Consider the following 14,359-nt stretch of genomic DNA (forward strand, 5'->3'; position numbering starts at 1 on the left):
AATTGCTTTATCAAGAAGTTCCTTCTAATAATCAATCAAAATCTACCCTTTTGTAACTTCAAACCATTACACCTGGTTTAACACATTGAGGCACCAGAGAACAAGCCTATATCATCCTCTCTGTAATGACGCTTGAGATATATGGAGTTTGATCATATCATTGGTGTGTAAGGTGTCAATCATAAGGACATCAACAGGACATCTTCTCTGACATCAAAAAGGGTCATTCTTAGGATTCAACCTTCTCCCTGAAAACTCCAAATCTGAAGTAGACTAGCCCTGACAAACCTACATTGCCCCTAAATGTGGTATGTCTTCTCCTTTCTGGGCATTGTAAATTTTCTGTTGTAGCCACTGCTGCCTCAAATGACTTGCTTTTTATTGAAAACAGAAGTCAAATGAAGTCCTAATCAAAACCTGAAGCCTATGGACCAGAGGCTAGTCCTATTGGCTTACACCCATATGTGTGTATGTTTGTGTCCATTTCTGGTTTCCACTCTTTGCCTTGTAACTTTGACACTTTTGAAGATTTATGCGATGGGTTCCTTCTTAGGGTTTTACAGGATCTTTGATCGCTAGTCTAACTGTTTTTTTTGTCAGTATGTTCAGATATGTAGCATTCAAGGCTACTGCTAATTAGCAGACACATTCCTGCTAAGGCTGAGGATTGGGTTGCATAACCCTTTGTGGGAGATAAGGAGGGGATTTCTCAAATCCTCGTATTCTAAGAAGAGCATTCACTGTGGACATTCACCTCTTAGAACTGCCTTTGAGGTCAGACTGGGGCCATGGAGAGCTGAATCTAGACCTAGAACAGACTCTTCCAACTTGAGGGCCCACCAGATGTTTTGAATGTCCACCATCTCCAGCCAAATTCTACCTCAAATGGTGAGAGATCATGGAACCAGGTTATAGGACAGTAGATCTAGAAATCTAGATCTAGACCAGACTCTTCCAACTTGAGGGCCCACCAGATGTTTAGAATGTCCACCATCTCCAGACAAATTCTAGCTCAAACGGTGAGAGATCATGGAACCAGGTTATAGGACAGTAGATCTAGAAAAGTAGCTTGATCTACAGATATTTTAATTTCAGTTCACATATCCTTTATCTTTGGTCATGCTCACTGGGGCTTTTGGAGATGAGTTCCAAAATATCAGGTAGACACAAAGTTGAAAACCACTGACTTTCATCTAGCTAACATTGTCAACAATTAAAGATCATGGCAGCAGGTCAAGAGAAGGTCAATGGTTTGGGCCTCCATGGTTTGGGGATAATGGGAATTGGAATGCCATCACATCTGGAGGGCCACAAATTGCAGAACCCTGGCATGCAGGTCTATGTACATAAGCAATGCAATCTTAAAACCTATGGCTTCCCACTCTTGTCCAGGTTTGTTCACAATCTCCTCAATTCCTTTTGATTGAATATAGGCCTTCTCTGAATGCATTGATGTTCTAGTCTCACTGGTTCTCAAATTTTGGTCCTCTGGATGCTTGGAATTCAGCTCCAAGATTCTCCCACCATTGGCCATGCTAGATGGAGCTTTAGGAAGTTTAGATGCAAAATATCAGCTTGACATTAAGACAAAAACCACTGACTAGCTCTCATGGCCAAAAGTGAAAGATCATGACAGCAGATGTGTGGCCCTCATCCTAAATTGCAAGAGACTACTGATTTTCATACATTGCATTAGATTGGTATTGAGTATAGGGGTTGTGTGACATAATCGTTGTTGTTTTTGTTGTTGTTGTTGTTGTTGTTGTTGTCATCGTTGTATGCCTTCAAGGAATTTCTAACCTTTGGTGACCCTAAGAAGATGGTTTCTAACCTTTGGTGACCCTAATAGAAGAATCTATTACAGAGTTTTCTTGGCAAGATTTGTTCAAGAGAGGTTTGCCATTGCCTTCCTCTGAGCCTGATGCTATGGGACTTCCTTGGGGTCACCCAATGGATTTCATGTCTGAGTAGGGACTTGAACCCAGGACCCTTTCACTCCTTGAGCAAGGTCATTTCCAACAGAACTGCTATCATAGTCTGTGCCACATGTTCTCCAAAGAATTGTCCCCTGCAGCTAAGTGTCCGGCACATCCCATTATATTTAGTGATATTTACTCCCAGGTAGACGTGTTAGTGCTTGAAGTCCAAAAGCTATCATGTCCATACACACCCCTTCAAAAGGAGTGGTGAATATTAGAAAAAAATAGGTGGATGGATAGATTCCAGGTTTTGCAAATTGATTATTTCCAGTTGGGAATGCTCCTTTTGAAAGTGGAACTAAAGCTGCTGGAAAAAACAATCAGAAATGATAGGCTAGGATAGGAAAGAGAGGCACTTTTTGAGAAGGAGAGAAAGAGAACAGCAAGGCAGTGGAAAATCTCCCTGGGTGAACTGTCAGCACTAAACCCTGATAAGGAGAAGGCAGGTTGTGGGAAGGCCTGGGACAGGCTAGAGATAACGAAGCCTCGGTAATTAATTCTTTCAACACGTTATTTCCCAGCAGCATGGGAGAGAAACACCTCAAAGCTCACTTATGTTAGGTTTCCCAACCCAAAAGGTAACCATTGAGATCCAGTTGGTGACATGGCTGGGCATCACCAGGAGGACCGGATGGACTAGTATGCAACTTTGGAGACATCGCGGAAGGAGGTATTTGGCATCTCCTTCCACAACACCCGCCTCATCCCATACATTTAGTGGTCTGGGAAGGTGTGGGCTCAATATCGGATAATGCACAAATATCTATAATAACATAGAACAAAAATATATGTGTATATACACTCTTGTAAGACTCCCAAGAAATATAATACAAATCAGGTTTCTACAACTCTATATTAGAGTAATTCTCTTCAAACTATATTGCATATAACAAAATTGCTTTCAAGATATCATAAACAAAGGTACAATTTCCATGTCATAATCTAACAAAGTATACTATTTAAGGAGTAAATAACAGACATGAAGAGACAACCAAGTCCATATTATTCCTGGAGTTGCGTGGAATCTTGGGCCAATTTCACTTGTAGAAAAGATATTCAGTCTCCAAAATAACAGTTTCTATGTTCAAAGGAATTCTTCATTTGATTCGCAACGCCAAGAACTGGTACACAACAAGGTCTCCCGGGTTGTTCCCCTTGTTTCGTTACCACTTCCTCGGGTGTTGTGTCTGTTTTAATTTTATTGTGCTTAGTACGATTCTTATTAGTAGCTCTGGCTCTGTTTTAAGTGGAGTTCTATAACAAAGTGAAGTGTGTTAAAGCACTGAGCTGCTGAACTTGCAGACCCAGGTTCAAATCCCGGGAGCGGAATGAGCGCCCGCTGTTGCTCCAGCTTCTGCCAACCTAGCAGTTCGAAAACATGCCAATGTGAGTAGATCGATAGGTACCACTCCGATGGGAAGGTAACTGCGCTCCGTGCAGTCATGCCAGCCACATGACCTTGGAGGTGTCTACGGACAATGCTGGCTCTTCGGCTTAGAAATGGAGATGAGCACCAACCCCCAAAATCGGACATGACTGGACTTAACATCAGGGGAAACCTTTACCTTACTATATCATTATATGGTAATATTATTACTTCTGGAGCGTGTCCATACATCCCTGAAAACATACAACAACCCTGCAATTCTAAACATCTCACGAAACAATGAATCCTAGAATTCCAAAGAATGGAGCTGTGCTCATTCAGATAGTATCAAAACATTAAAATTTGTCAACACCTGTGAACCTAGGCAGCCAAGTGCACAAGAAAGAAGGGGGCTTTTTACAAGCAAGTAGAAGCCATTTATCAACAGTGTTGACAAAAGGTGACTTTCCAACCATGGCCCAAATCGCTTGCCATAGAGAAGCCGTTGGCTTGAGCCCGACAACCACTAATCCTACCCGTTTCTATTTGGGCCAAACGGCGTTGTCCCTCCAGGCTTGACAGACCGCCTTTGACTGCGACGGTGATGTGGGTGGCATTTTCGTTGGCCACAGCAACGAGGACCTCCTCCCGCCGGTATAGGGTTGCTAGCGGCTCATTATTATGAAAAGGCCAACCCTGTGTCCTGGCAGATAACCAATATCAGCATGTCAAGAGCTCAGAAACTTCAGCGGAAATTTCCTTCCAACAACAGCAGGCTCGGAGCTCCTGAAGAATGCCCGAGCTCAGTCTGCGAGTTCTCAGCACATGGCATTTGGAGACGAGATATCTTCCAACATGGTGGCTCCATCCACAGCCATTGGGTGGCATTGACCACATCCCCAAGATAGTGGCAGAGAAAGCAGGAATGAGTCACATTGCCTCATCTGGATTGACTGACCATTTTGAACAGGCATAGGCAAGCTTCGGCCCTCCAGGTGTTTTGGACTTCAACTCCCACAATTCCTAACAGCCACTTGTTTTTCACCACTCGTTTATGTTAAAAAAAAAGTCACGATGAAGAAAAAAAGAACTAGAGTTCACATCTGCTGGTGGCTAGGAGTAAGAACATGATTCATTACTAGCCTTAATGAAATATAGACTTATCATAAATGCACGTTATATTATTCTTATATATCTCTCTGTTAACCAAATGATGACATACTGCTTGGAAATCCTGACTATTAGTATTACTATTATTATTGTTGTTGTTGTTGTTGTTGTTGTTGTTGTTGTTGTTGTTGTTATTATTATTATTATTATTATTATTATTATTATTATTATATTTTCCAACTGTTGTACTGGAACAACAATGATTGTTTAGTTTAACTTTAACAGTTTTTGGCAGTTCTTTGTTAGAACATTACCAATGTCATCTGCTTCTAATCTAGCGATTCTACTCAAAGTGTCTAATGCTTTTTTGCTTTTGCTTTTTGGTGTGTTTCTTTACCAAGTATTTTTGCATTTTTATATCGCCATTTGTTCAGATTTTTGTGTATGTATATGTATGTGTGTGTGTAAATATATGTGTGTGTGTATATGTGTGTATATATATGTGTGTGTGTGTGTGTGTATAATAAATATGGACACTTTAGCTTTGTTTTTGGTTTTTTGGTTTTTTTTCTCTTTCTCTCCCTTTTTGATCCTTTTTTAATCGCAGTTTTTCTACTTTCTATACAATCAAATGTTCTCACTCTTTTGATGTTAATTTACTCTATCTTATAAGGTAAAACTTCAATAAAAATATATTTTTAAAAAATGATTTGATCAGAGTTGGACAGTTATCTTAAATTAGAGCTTTATGTAAATATTCAAAAACATTTAACCTACTGATGCTTCCATTAATGTAATTTTATTGGTATCTATTTTTATTTCTGAAATTTACCACCCTCGGCTTATACTGGAGTCAATGTTTTCCCAGTTTTTTTTGTGGTAAAATTAGGTGCCTCAGCTTATATTCGGGTCGGCTTATACTCGAGTATCTACGGTAATTGCAAATTTTCTAATAAGTAAAAACCTCAACAATATGGGGCAGAAAGAATGGGGATTCATGCAACAGCATGCATAAAAATCACCCACATTGATTCTTGGGCCTGAAAAAACCCACAAAGCCTAGCTCCTATTAAATGCCTGGCATTGTGCTTTGGTGTTGACAGAGCCCTTTTCTCCCAAGGTGGAGTCCCTTGGCTCTTTTAACAGGTTCCCTTTGCCGCCATAAAGCCACATCTGTTTGGGCTACGGGTCCATTCCAGCTTTTTTGCAGCCTCCATGCCACCTATATCGCTGGCCCACGGTGGTTCGTGTTATTTCGCTCTGCCGCTGAAGTCATGTCTTGGGAGGATGGAGCACTTCAAAAGGAAGAATTCATGGCCTTCGGAGCTTTCTTCCATGCTGGTGTCATCTGTTTCCTGGCCACCAACTTGATCTCGCCACAAAGTCCTTGGTGTCAGCAATGGTGTCATGCTCCCCGAGCCGCTCTCTCCATCACGACCTTGCCAGCCATGCAACGTTCTCCAAATTCCAAGCTCCTGGTTGCAGCCAAGTTCTCACCCTGGTTGCCAGCAAAGGGGTGTCAATCATTCCAGAGCAAAGGAAATTTCTGCAAAGAGGGGCCCCACATGGACTGAAAGGCTAATCCTTCTATATTTCACGTGGCTTAATGATTTACATTTGGTTGGCTTGCACAAAGAATACGAAATGTGTATGGTGCCCAGTTCTGGGTGATTCAACCTCTTTATCAATGACTAGGACAACAGAAAAGAAGGCACCCTGATTCAATCTGCAGATGGCACCAATTGAGACGGGACAGGATCAGAACACAGAATGACTTTCACAGATGAGAGGACTGATGGCCAAAACTAACAAAATGAATTTCAACAGGGAGAAATGCACAGTTCTGCACTTGGGCAATGTGCTGGTACGGCTGTACCAGAAGCTCCAACTTTATTTTCTTTCTGCTAATGTTTTCAGTCATAGAGCAGGCCGCCTGTCCATCATCATTAAGTTTGGTTCTGCCCCTTGTTCAGGGCTCTGGGAGGGAAGGAGCCATTTTAAAGTCAGTCTCACTTAAGGAAGCTAAGCTATAGGACGTAGACCAGCTCGTCCCGTAGAAAAGCTTCATATCTCAAGAACATCCGGGGATATAGAACATCCGAGGAATCAGAAACAGAAATTCCAGGGGAAAGGTCCCAAAGGTTCTGGCTAAGAGCGCACAGCCTCTCAGCCTCACAGCTCCTGAGGGAAACAGCCCTAAAGTTTCCAAAGAAACCTCGGAGAGGGAACAGCACCACAGATCCATGGAACCCCAGCTGAAACATCTGCAAGCCTTGGTTGGTAGGTCCACTCGATACCCAGACGCATTTGGAATCGGTAGTGGGTCCCACATCAGTTAGGCCCATATAATAGACAGCCTGGTAGAGGTTATAAGGGGTTTTTCTTCTTATAGAGAAAGCACAGTTATCCAAAGCCAATTGTCTGTCCCCTGGGGACAAGACTGAAAAGGCCAACAGTTTATTAAGGAAACCTTGAAGTGTTATTTGACTCCTTGAAGATTTATTATTTGTTCAATAATAAAGACTTTGTTATCTCATTAAAGACTCAAAAGACTATCCTTTTCAGGAAAATCCTCAAGAACCTCTCTTTGAGGCGCCCTGGCTTCCCGCTGGGCATAAAGTATATGTCCTATACAAAGACAATAGCTACAGGCCCAGCGCGTGACAGAACAGTCAATAAAAATGAAACACACAGATATAGAATCGATGACACCTGGCTTGAAAACAGTACATGTGATTTCGGAGTCTTTAGTCGACCTCAAGCTGAACATGAGCCAAGAGTGTGATGCAGCAGCTAAAAAAGCCAACGTAATTCTTGGCTGCATCAACGGGGGTCTAGTATCTAGATAGAAGAAAGTCATGTTGAGGAGACAAGTTTGTTTTCTGCTGCTCTGGAGATTGAACAAGGAGCAATGGATTCAAATATCTTCCACCTAAACATTAGGAAGAACTTCCTGATGATAAGAGCTGTTCAGCAGTGGAATATGGTGCTACCTGGGCATCTGGTGGACTGGAGACTCCATCTCTGGGGATTTTTAAGCAGAGGCTGAATGGTCATCTGTTGGGAAGGCTTTGATTATGTCTTCCTGCATGGTAGAATGGGGCTGGACTGGATGGCCCTTGAGGTCTGTTCCAGCTCTATGAATCTAAATGCTGATCGATTCTACCTGCAGAGCTGCAGAATGGGTTCAACGTGAGCAAGGAGGCCTTGGGTGCATCTGGAGGATCTGTGTTTGAGAACCCAGCACAGTTTTAATATCTGGTCCTGGGCAAAGTCTCCAGGAGGCCAGGGTTCAAATATCTGCTCAGCTCTGGTATCTCACTAGGTGACCTTGGACTCATAGTGATGACTGGTTTCCAGAGCTTTCATCATATTAATGTCCCTCTTCTAGATATCTTCCACCTTGACTAACTTCTAGAATTTTAGTACCCAGAACTTGACACTGTATTCCAGGTGAGATCTGATCAAAGCAAAATAAGATGCCAATATGACTCCCACCAACCAAGATATGAGTCTTCTATGGATGCAGCCCAGAATTGTGTTGGCCCTTGGTTCCCGTTTTCACTGTCATGGTCATAGAATCATATAATAATAGAATTGGAAGACACCATATGAGCTATCTAGTCCAACCCGCTACCATGCAGGAAAAGCACAAAGTACCCCTGACAGATGGCCATCCAGCATCTGTTTAAAAGTCCTGGGTCCCAGCCCAGAGATCTCCTGATGCAATTAATATTGGTGCATTTCAGCTGTCCAACACCAGCCTACCAAATGTGGCTTTAAATGTATTTACCTAGGAGCTTCCAACCCAAGGCTGTGTTTCACCTGATGGAACAGACTGGTTTCAGGGCCACGGTGTCAGACTGGATAAATAGCCGCTTTGCCAAACTATGTGGGACCACAGAACCACAATATTGAATCAAGTTATTAATATACATGCGAACGGGCCCAGTGTGCAAACAGTCCATCCTAAATCCATGCTGTTGACACAGCACCAGGTGTGCTTCTTACAGAAGCCGGGCTGATGCTGGTGACGAAAAATGGCATCACCATTTCTTACCAGAATGGTTGGGTCGGAGGTCACCCCTTTCTTCTGCCAGAGGGGACTTCTGATCTCTTGCTGGCATAGAATAAGAATGAAAGATTCAGCTCTGTGCAGAATCTGTATGTGAGCCTGATCAACACCATTTTGGGCATAGCTGATGTCTCCCCATGGCTTACATTGTTTTGCTGAGCTCTGCCATTTGTGTCATGAAATATTATGTTCCATGGGCCAACAACCAGAAGTTATAGTTACATACAATGCCAGACTCTGAGAACATCTTCTTAAACAACAAACAACATCCTTATACTTGCTGTGCTGATCACATAGACTGCAGATAAGGATGACCATGTATGCATTAGATATTGCTCATACACACTTTGTCTATGTAAATCTGAAATGCTAGAAAACACGTAGAATAGACTTTCTCTATCAGTCAGTGATGTGAGTAGGTTGGATTGAAAGAAGTGCATGGCTTTGGTACATCCTTCAGCCAAAGTTACAGTTTATTGTCTGTTTGCCTTTCTGATCAGTTTCAGGGCTCATCCTATCTCCTTGTCCCACCTGGTTGGATGCAGAAGGGCTGATATATTAGTGTTGGAAATAGCAACCTCCCAAGCCTTTTACTATTTATTTGTTAATGTATATATTTGCTAACCGGTATTCCATGTGTATGTTGATTTGCCAGTTTGACTTACCTCTTTGGTGTGGGAGGGGTTATAGACATGTGATTGTACTGAGCATGTTCAGACGCAGGACTCCATTTTGTGTTTGCATCAGACCTCAGTGGAGGTAGATGCATGTATGTTGCTGTTTGGACTTCAATATAGTAGCATGCTTATGGACTTCAGTGAGCACTAGTATACTTAACGACTATGGACTATTGATTAAGAATGATACCTTGTGTACTCAACTTATTTATTTATTTATTTATTTATTTACAACATTTATACCCTGCCCTTTTCACCCGAGGGGACTCAGGGCGGCTTACAAAAATTGACAAAATTTAATGCCCAAAATGCAATCATAAAAACAAAACAATATAAACAGATCCATTAATAACATTGTTAAAACACATTATAAAACCTTAAAAACGTATATATAGAGGGACAACATAGAAAAGCTATATCCTATCTGTAACTGAACTTCAATAAGAAATGTGCCTGTATGGTGAGTTAATACAAGATGTTGTATTCTGAGTAAACAAAATACGTTATTTTTCAAATAAGTCTTTGTTTTTTTTATCTCTTGAGTACGTATTTTAAACTAAGAGGTTTCAAGGGAGTGTATCTGTTTTGGGCAATCACAACTGCAAAGTAGCAACCATCCTCTGCAAACAAAATATATTTTTGTAGTGGCATGTCTGTGTCCTTGGCAGTTCAAAGACATAGTTCTTCGGTTGAACAACGGAGTAACCTGTGTGCCATTACATAAATGTTTGTGAATATCACCTGCTCAAAGAGTTGACTTCTAACAAGGTCATGCTTTTCTTGACTAGTGGTTTTCAAAAGGTGGTCTCCACATAGTCATGGTGATTCACATTTGCCAAAAGGATATGTACTCAGAGACTGGGCACAGTTATTTCCCAATAGTCAGTCCCACCCAAAACTATAAAGCTCTATATAGCTCATGTTTAGACAAAAGGAGACATGACAGCCATATTTAAGTATTTGAAAGGATGTCATATTGGGAATGGAACAAGCTTGTTTTCTGTTGCTCCAAGACTCGAAGCAACGGAATCAGACTGTAGGAAAAGAGATTCCACCTGAATATTAGGAAGACCTTCCTGGTGGTCGGAGAATATGGAACATGCTGCCTAAGAGTCCAGTGGAATCTCCTCCTTTGGAGGTTTTTGAATAGAGACTGGACAGGAATGCTTAGATTGTGCCTTCCTGCATGGCAGGGGGTTGGAATGGATGGCCCTTGGGGTCTCTTCCAAATCTATGAGTCTATGATACTAACTTCATTATATGTGATGCTAATGAGAACCCTGAAAGGGATTTCAAAAAGGAGGAGGAAAAGTGGGAGGAGAAGGAGAAGGAAAAGTATATGGGGGAAGGATTCTCTCATTAAATGAAACCCAGGCCATTTCAAGACAGCTGGACCAAAAATGAATTCTGTCCAAGCTATCCTAATGAGCTTCCGCGTGCCAGAAATATTCACAGCTGGTCAATGTCCCCAGTTGGCATGGAGGAAGATGCAGTAAGATGCTATTGCTAAGTCTCTGGAGCTCCAAAGCATCTGGAGCTGGAAAGACTCAAGGCAAAGTCAGCCTGGTGCAATCTCTTTGAGTATTTCCAATGTCTCTTGCATCAAGCCAATGGTCCACAAAAGAATGCCGTGCCTTCCAGTTGATGGTGGCATCTTATATGGTTGATTTCAGGGGACTGGTGATCTCCTCTGACTTTTAGTCTGAACTTTAAAGGAGTTCTCCAGGGTGCTATGTCCCAACTCTACAAAATTGAGGGGTAGATTTATTGCAGGAAGAAGTAAGACTGGCATTGTGTGATAAGGGACCGTCACCAAAAAGGGACAATCCAGTTCCAGTGCCCATTCGCCTTGTGCAATAAAGTCCTCAGTCTGTGGCTGAACCCACCTTTTGGGGACTCCATCTGTCACCAAGTGTCCAAGCAGCCAGGAAACACATGCTGGCCCCTAAACCCTGTGGCTTTCACTCCTCACAACAAAGCTGTGTTTGTTAAGCATTTGTTAAGCAGCTAATCTTCCACCCTCCCCTCCGAAATAGCGTTATCTGAGGACTGAAAGGCTGCTGGCTGAAGGAGCCACTCCAGCCTTCCTCCATGCGGGTGACCTTGTCAGAGGCACTGACAGAGGCCAGGCCCAGACCCCTGGCCCCCACTTTGGGAGGGAGGGGAGGCGATTAAGGGGGTCTTCAGGCCATTCCCTTAATTAGCCTCCGAGATAGCTGCTGGGAGAACTTCCTGCCACGGTTCATGGTGGGACAGAAGGGAGGAAAGACCGCAGGGACGTTCTGGCGCAGAGAAGGTCTTGTTTATCCAACCCTCTTCTCCTTGAGGAGCACAGCCTTGAGCTTTCAAGGAGGTCAAGCACACACGCCCCAAACACACTGCCTCCTAGTCTGTTGTTGTGTGCCTTCAAGACGTCCATGACCCTAATGTGAACCTATCACTGGTGGGCTTTCTTGGCAAGATATGTCAAGGTTTCCACAACCAAGATCTCCCCTTTTCCAAGCAAAGTATTGCAAGGACTCTAAATTGTTGCTCAGAGAACATGGTTTCCAGATGTTTTGGGGTACATCTACATGTTGAACTGCCATGGCTCAATACAGTGGAATCCTGAGTATTATAGAATCATAGAGTTGGAAGAGACCACATGGAACATCCAGTCCAACCCCTTACCATGTAGGAAAAGCACAATCAAAGCACACTTGGCAGATGGCCATCCAGTCTGTTTAAAAGCCTTCAAAGAAGCAGTTTCCACCACACTCCAAGGCAGAGAGTTCCACTCTTGAACAGCTCTTCTTAATGTTCAGATGGAAACTCCTTCCCTGTAATTCCCTGTAATTAAAACCCATTGCTCCAAGTCCTAGTCTCCAAGGCAGCAGAAAACAAGTTTGCTTCCTGTTGGTTGTCGAAAGCTTTCATGGCCGGGATCACAGGGTTGTTGTGTGTTTTCTGGGATGTATGGCCATGTTCCAGAAGTATTCCCTCCTGACGTTTTGCCCACACTCAAGATAGATAGATAGATAGATAGATAGATAGACAGATGATAGATAGATGGTAGATAGATAGATAGATAGATGATAGATAGATGGTAGATAGATAGATAGATAGACAGATGATAGATAGATGATAGATAGATAGATAGATAGATAGATAGATAGATAGATAGATAGATGATAGATAGGTGGTAGATAGATAGATAGATGATAGATAGATAGACAGATGATAGATAGATGGTAGATAGATGATAGATAGATAGATAGATAGATAGATAGATAGATAGATAGATAGATGATAGACAGACAGACACATAGATAGACAGATAGATAGATAGATAGACGGATAGATAGATAGATAGATAGATAGATAGATAGACAGATGATAGATAGATGGTAGATAGATAGATAGATAGATGATAGATAGATGGTAGATAGATAGATAGATAGACAGATGATAGATAGATGATAGATAGATAGATAGATAGATAGATAGATAGATAGATAGATAGATAGATAGATGATAGATAGGTGGTAGATAGATAGATAGATGATAGATAGATAGACAGATGATAGATAGATGGTAGATAGATGATAGATAGATAGATAGATAGATAGATAGATAGATAGATAGATAGATGATAGACAGACAGACAAATGATAGATAGATGATAGGTAGATGATAGATAGATAGATAGATAGATAGATAGTAGGTAGGTAGATAGACAGATGATAGATAGATGGTAGGTAGGTAGGTAGGTAGATATAGATGATAGATAGATAGATAGATAGATGATAGTGTTCTCAATGCCCTAGAGTTCATCCCTACATATAACAATGTCATATGTCATATATTTGATTATATGTCCATGTAAATTGTTATATGTAGGGATGACCTCTAGGGCATTGAGAACACGGATGCAAGAACACAAATCCAGAATCAGGAATGGATGCACAGACTCTACTCTATACACACATTTTCAAGAAAAAGCTCATTCTGATGAGAGTTTTAAGTTCTTTGTGATAGAGAAGGTAAAACCCATTGGAGACAATAAAAGACTTCTTCTACAAAGGGAGTCTTTCTGGACCTTTAAATTAAACTCTGTATTCCCCAAAGGACTGAATGATAGGATTGATTTCACCTGTTATCTTTAGTGAATTGAGTATTTCAGTTCACCATGCAAGCCATAGGGCACTTGCAACTTGAGAAAAAACACAGAGCCCTGCAAGAGTAACGACGTGTAAGTCAATTGTATTTTTGTAAACTCTTTTATGTACTAGATTAGGAATTGGAAAACATATGGGGTGTTTATACATATCTATTTTGGTATAACCATCATAGTTACTATTAGTATGTACCTATGTTTATGTTTAGAAATTGACTACATTGAAAAGCCTTGAACTGAAGCAGGACCAAGCAAGTAATTAAGATTAAAGAGACAGCAATACATCCACAACATACCGCAGAAGATCCTGAGAATCTCAGTAAGAAGAAAAATACCATACATCAAAAGACTATTTAAGACCTTACATAAATAACAACAACCTGAAGAAGGACTTCCCGAAACGAGGCAGTGTACCCGGGATTACTTGTTGTTGCATAGTTTTGTTCTACATACACACAACAGCTGTGGACTGTTTTCCGTTGAGTTTGATGTATGCTTTACTTTATATGTTACTCAATAAGGTTGTATAATTGTATATATACCATAATTGTGGACTGTTTTCAGTTGGAGGTTTATGTGTGTTTTACTTTATATGTTTCACAATAAGTTAGTACCCGGTTGGGACTGTAAAGAAAATACTCTATATACTAGCATACCACAATACACAAGCAAAAACCTACACGAGAGTATATACATTTAAGTTGTTGTTTTTCTAATATATATATATATATATATATATATATATATATATATATATATATATATACACACCATTCTTATAGCATTTTATATAGATATCTGTGCCCTATCGATATCTTTGTTTTAAAGCAGAAGCTGTTGAGTTTCTCCAAAGTTTTCTGGACACATTCTGCCTGGAACTGCTACTCATCCTGGTAGCTGTAGTTCATACTCGGCTGAAACATACTTGGCAGGAGGAGCCACTTTCTCCCGGGTTGACTAAGACTGGGCTCCTGAATATGCGAAGAGGCCTCCCAG

At 41.3% G+C, this 14,359-nt stretch overlaps 1 long non-coding RNA gene across 1 annotated transcript; it reads left to right on the forward strand.

Moving 5' to 3' along the window:
* The first annotated feature begins 13,140 nt into the window (after window positions 1–13,140).
* On the forward strand, window positions 13,141–13,910 carry LOC107983468 (uncharacterized). Its single transcript, XR_001730890.2, has 2 exons — window positions 13,141–13,438; window positions 13,573–13,910. It is a non-coding gene; the product is annotated as an uncharacterized LOC107983468 (long non-coding RNA).
* The last annotated feature ends 449 nt before the right edge of the window (window positions 13,911–14,359 follow it).

The sequence above is a fragment of the Anolis carolinensis genome, chromosome 6 (assembly GCF_035594765.1).
Source record: "Anolis carolinensis isolate JA03-04 chromosome 6, rAnoCar3.1.pri, whole genome shotgun sequence".
Classification (NCBI taxonomy): domain Eukaryota; kingdom Metazoa; phylum Chordata; class Lepidosauria; order Squamata; family Dactyloidae; genus Anolis; species Anolis carolinensis.